Source organism: Scylla paramamosain, chromosome 10, assembly GCF_035594125.1.
Source record: "Scylla paramamosain isolate STU-SP2022 chromosome 10, ASM3559412v1, whole genome shotgun sequence".
NCBI classification, from domain to species: domain Eukaryota; kingdom Metazoa; phylum Arthropoda; class Malacostraca; order Decapoda; family Portunidae; genus Scylla; species Scylla paramamosain.
In genome coordinates, this window is record NC_087160.1 from 12,607,501 (window position 1) to 12,613,806 (window position 6,306).

A 6,306-nucleotide genomic window follows, 5' to 3' on the forward strand; every position below is an offset into this window, starting at 1 on the left:
TCCTTACGAGGCGAGGTTGAATCTGTTAAATTTACATTCTTTAGAGAGGCGTAGGTTAAGAGGGGACTTGATAGAAGTCTTTAAGTGGTATAAGGGTTATAACAAGGGAGATGTAAGCAAAATTCTTAGGATCATCAACTAGGGTAGAACAAGAAATAACGGGTTCAAGCTTAAAAAATTTAGGTTTAGGAAGGAGATAGGAAAAAATTGGTTCTCAAATAGAGTGGTAGATAAGTAGAAGGGACTCAGTAATCATGTAGTTAGTGCTAGGACACTATAGAGCTTTAAGAGAAGATTAGACAAGTTTATGGATGGGGATAACAGATGGAAATAGGTAGGTGTGTTTCATACAGGGACTGCCACGTGTAAGCCTGGCCGCTTCTTGCAGCTTCCCTTATTTCTTATGTTCTTATGTTCTTATTAAAACCGAGATTAAGAGAGGGACCTGATATTGCCTTACAAAATTATAAAGGCTTTCGCAAATATGAGTCTTGAAGTCTACCTAACATCCAACCAAGTGCTACAAGAAACAATGGCTTCAAAATAAGATAAGTGATTTAAAATAAATGAAGCCAAACATTTTTTTAATCAGAAAATAAATATCTGGTATTGTCTTCCATCAAGCATCGTTAACTCAAATACTGTGGATTCATTTAAAATGCGTCTTGACAAGTAGCTAGAAAATAATCCCCGGTTGTCTGAGTAACGAAAACGTTTACTCTGTACTGTCTGTCATCTGATGGGGGCATATTTCATTAAGGAATAAAAACAACTATTTTACAATAAAGAAAATTAATCGGATTAAAGAGGACTTAGTGATGGCAAGGTTCCTCGGCGATTTATTATTGACCACATCAAAGTAATGGTAAAAGTAATCGAGTCCTTGCAGAACAACTAACCCATCACTACAGTCATGTAGTAAAAATGTATTCCACTCATATTTAAGGTAAAGGAAGCGACTCATCAGATGACACAAATGTTAAGATTGTATATAGATTGCATGTAGCAGAAGTAGACATCATCTCTTTCTTACTTTCCTCTCAAATCTATGTTGTTTTCCTATACAACATGATAGCAACTCCTTTTTCTGGCCAGCTTCGGTTGGAGGGATGGGGAGATGGGGAGCAGCCTTCTGTGCTATCCTGTATCTCCCACCAATAGTTGGAGTAGGATAGTTACCCTAACAGCCTAGTAAGGACACCTTGATTTGTTGCTGTTTGGACTTCATTTTTATTCTTTTGCATTCCTCCTCCTCCAGTGTGGCCAAATAATTACTGTGGTCGGTGCGAGTTACCCTTCACTTGATTTACCTGTTATGAACCTCGCTCACCTCTCCCTGCCTCTCCCAGTGAAACTCCTTCTCCTCCTCCTCCTCCTCCTCCTCCTCCTCCTCCTCCTCCTCCTCCTCCTCCTCCTCCTCCTCCTGGGCAGTTCTGTTTTTTTTTTTTTACTGCCACGTTGCCTCAGATAAATTATGTAAATATGTGAAAATAATATCCTTGAATTTCTCTCTCTCTCTCTCTCTCTCTCTCTCTCTCTCTCTCTCTCTCTCTCTCTCTCTCTCTCTCTCTCTCTCTCTCTCTCTCTCTCTCTCTCTCTCTCTCTCTCTCTCTCTCTCTCTCTCTCTCTCTCTCTCTCTCTCTCTCTCTCTCTCTCTCTCTCTCTCTCTCTCTCTCTCTCTCTCTCTCTCTCTCTCTCTCTCTCTCTCTCTCTCTCTCTCTCTCTCTCTCTCTCTCTCTCTCTCTCTCTCTCTCTCTCTCTCTCTCTCTCTCTCTCTCTCTCTCTCTCTCTCTCTCTTTCGTGTCATGCATCATTTTAAACTCACTACATTTTTTTCTTAAGAGGTCAGGAGTCCGTGACCTTTCCAGTGCATTTTTTAGGGGGTTGATGGGTGGGGGGCGGTGGGAGGGTTGTGAAAGCCTTGCCTGCCGCACCTTTCATGTCCTTGGTAACTTTCTCAGGAAAAATTACAACTTGTATTTTTTTTTTCGCGGTTAGTGGCCGTGTGCTGGTGAACGTCACGGCTTGTACCTGCACTGCTTTGCTCTGCCCTGCCTGGCATTTGTAATTTCTTTCTGCCTTTTGTCATGTTGTTGTTGGTGGTGTTGATGTTATTCGTCTCTTTCTTCATATTCCCTGTTTTTTATTTTTATTTTTTTATAGTTTTCCTTTTTTATTTGCTTGTCTTCTTTAGATGTTTTGTTGTTGTTGTTGTTGTTGTTGTTGTGGTGGTGGTGGTGGTGGTGGTGGTGGTGCTTTAACACAATTCAATCATATCTTTATCTTCTTTTTCTTTTTCTTCTTTTGTTGTTGTTGTTGTTGTTGTTGTCGTTTCTGCAAAATGTAGTAGTTCTAATTATTCTTACTGCATTCTGTTTCTCCTCGACCTTTTCTTCTATTGTGCTCGATTCCTATCCATTTACCTTCTTTTTCCCTTTCCCATTCCTCCTCCTTGTCCTCCCTGTAACTCATTTTCTTCCCTTCCTATATTTCCTTTCTATTTCTGTCAGTACTGTCTGCCAGCTGTAGATACCTTTTTTTTTTTTTTTTTAGTTCATGTTTATATACTTTCTTGTCATCTTTTTCTTCTATTTTATTTCCTTCCTTTCTGTTTCCCGTCTTTACATTTTTAACCCCCATCTCTATACCTTTCTCTCTCTCTCTCTCTCTCTCTCTCTCTCTCTCTCTCTCTCTCTCTCTCTCTCTCTCTCTCTCTCTCTCTCTCTCTCTCTCTCTCTCTCTCTCTCTCTAGGATTTGCAAAGGAATAGAGGAAGGTCGAGAGAGAGAGAGAGAGAGAGAGAGAGAGAGAGAGAGAGAGAGAGAGAGAGAGAGAGAGAGAGAGAGAGCGGCCACTCCCTCAAGTAAGGGTGGGTGGATTTAGGGGGCACAGGAGAGGCGGCAGGTGTGTGGGGTAATTATAATAACCAGAACGAGGCAGTAACTCTGTGTCTTACGTGTCTCAGTGCTCGTGTTGCGTCATCCGCTGCTCTGTCCGTGTGTCTAAAGGGCAGGTGGAGGTGAATACTGTATCTTTTGTTTTTTTTTATTGATTTATACATTTACTTCTACGCACCTGGGCAAGGGTGTAAGAAATAAGAAAAAAAAATGTGCTATGTATACCACTACCTGTACCTCCTTCACCCCTCAAAAATAAATAGATAAAAAATGAAAATAATGATAAATAGATCAGATGTATAAGGAGATTTAAAAAAGAAAGTTTGCCTATCCTCTTCTCATTCCCTCGAAAATAAATAAATAAATGAATAAATAAATAGCAATAATAATGAAGAAATAAAATGTATAAGGAGATTTTAAAAAGCAAGTTTGCCAGTTTAGTTCTGGAAGTGTCTCATTTCTCTTCTTTGTTTGTGTGTATGCATGTATGATTGTAAAGGTAAGACGATACGAAGAAAACTCAAATTGTTACTACTTGTTGTTGTTGCTGCTGCTGCTGCTGCTGCTGCTGTTGTTGTTGTTGCTGTTGCTATTGTTGTTGTTGTTGTTGTTGTTGTTGTTGTTGGTGGTGGTGAGCTCTCCAGGTATTCAAGTTCTGTATTGCTTGGGAAAATTTGCATGTGGGTCGTTTTGTGAGGGAATTTGCGTGAGACTGTTTAGTTAAGATGCGACTGTCCGTGTGTGTGTGTGTGTGTGTGTGTGTGTGTGTGTGTGTGTGTGTGTGTGTGTGTGTGTGTGTGTGTGTGTGTGTGTGTGTTTGTTTGTTTGTTTGTTTGGTTGGTTGTTTGTTTGAGCTTCTCTCTCTCTCTCTCTCTCTCTCTCTCTCTCTCTCTCTCTCTCTCTCTCTCTCTCTCTCTCTCTCTCTCTCTCTCTCTCTCTCTCTTTGTTTTACCACAAAATTTTATAACACGAACTGTAAAAATTGTGTTAGCCCGCAGCACGTTGGCCTCACCACGACCTGCGTAACGCGGGAGCTTGATTTGATAAAATAAAAATTGCTTCAGTGTAAACAAACGCCACAATTTTCACCCCGGCGGTAAAAACATGACCTTACATCGCGTCACGCCACGAGGAAAGAAAAAAAAAAAAAATAGAAACACCATCATCATCAGAATATTTTTTGTGTGTATATTCTCAGTGCACTAATGTTAATGATGACGAGGCAAACCTATTAATGTTATAAAAATAATAAATAAAAAAGAGACTCGAAAATGTAAGGAATAATGTGTCTTTTCATGAAATTCTTGGTATGACATGGCATAGTGTAGCTATAATTGCCTTAACTTACGAAAAGCAATGTGGAAATATCGATGAACATGGATAGATTAATATATCAAAAAAAAAAAAAAAAAAAAAAAAAAAATATATATATATATATATATATATATATATATATATATATATATATATATATATATATATATATATATATATATATATATATATATCTATGGAAATTATTAAATGAATAGATGAATGGTACTGATATTATAAACCATTAATTTGTTTCTCTCTCTCTCTCTCTCTCTCTCTCTCTCTCTCTCTCTCTCTCTCTCTCTCTCTCTCTCTCTCTCTCTCTCTCTCTCTCTCTCTCTCTCTCTCTCTCTCTCTCTCTCTCTCTCTCTCTCTCTCTCTCACACACACACACACACACACACACACACACACACACACACACACACACACACACACACACACACACACACACACACACACACACACACACACACACACACACACACACACACACACACACACACACACACACACACACACACACACACACACACACACACCTCAATGGATCATACAAAAGAAAGATGAATCGTTCTCTATTTATCTCGTGTTCGAAAACAATACCGCAAACGTTTCCTCGTATAGAGCAGCTGGGAAGGTGATTCTGTTCTCTCTTGCATCCATACATCATACAAGGAAGGATTAATTGCCCCCTGCCTGTTTCATATACGGAAAAAAGATGTTCTTTCTACGCAAAATGCAAGTTGATTTGTGCACGGAATTCACAGGTGTTATGGAAGTTAAGGCAGGGGAAATGTTTCTGTTTCATAGTGTTCCCTGTAATCTACAAGAGGGGCGGGTAGCGGTGAAAGCAGGCATGTCTAGCTTTCCACGAATTAGGTATTCTTTTTTCCCTGCTCAGTGAGGGAGGGTGAATGCACTTCCCTCGGGTGACTCAATGTAAGGATATGTGATTTATTGGAAAAAAGACGTTATTACCCCTTTGAATCAGATGTGTGTGTTTTGTTTCATTCGTGTGCTTCGTGGACTCCTACGTGTCTGCTGAGCGTGTGTCTGCTTTGTCATTATGTGTGTGTGTGTGTGTGTGTGTGTGTGTGTGTGTGTGTGTGTGTGTGTGTGTGTGTGTGTGTGTGTGTGTGTTTGCTGTGCGTTGTGTTCTGGTTATAACTTTCTTTACGTGCATTTATGTTATCATTATTATTTTGATGTGTTTATTTCTGTATTTTGTATTTCAATTAATTATTTTCGTTCTATTCTTTTTTTCTCTATTTTCACTTTTTTTCATTTTTCTTTTTCCTTTTATTCGTATTTCTTTATATGAGTATACATATTCTTTTATTTTATTGTTTCTGTCTGTCTGTCTGTCTGTCTTTGTTTCTTTGTTTCTTTTTTTTTCTCTATGTCTCTCTCTCTCTCTCTCTCTCTCTCTCTCTCTCTCTCTCTCTCTCTCTCTCTCTCTCTCTCTCTCTCTCTCTCTCTCTCTCTCTCTCTCTCTCTCTCTCTGAATTACAGGTTATCCCACCATAAAACCACTCTATCGACTTTCCTCGCTTGTTTTGAATAATGACGCGGAAGAAAAATTGCGAAAATAGTTTGATGAGTGGCCGTGATTTTGCTGCATTACCCGACAGTGTGTGTGTGTGTGTGTGTGTGTGTGTGTGTGTGTGTGTGTGTGTGTGTGTGTGTGTGTGTGTGTGACATACGTTGACCTTCTTTTCGTTGCTCTACGTAAACTAGTTATCCTTGACACCCAGAGGCACTTCCGCGGCTGTCGTGTGTGTGTGTGTGTGTGTGTGTGTGTGTGTGTGTGTGTTGTTTTGTTTTTGTTGTTGTTTTTGCTGCTGTTGTCGTTAGTCGTCGTGATATTGTTAATGTTTCTTCTCGTTTTTCTTTTACTTCTGTGTTTTGTCTTGTATTGCTGGCTGTGTCTTCTCTTTTCTTATCTTCTCGTCTTTCTTTTTTTCATTTTATTTTTTCTCTTTCTTTTGTCTTTTCTTCTCTTCTCTTCTCTTCTCTTCTCTTTTTGTTTGTTCTCTTCTCTTCTCTTGTCTCTTCTCTTTTCTCTTCCCTTCTTCCCGTCTTTCCTGTTCTGT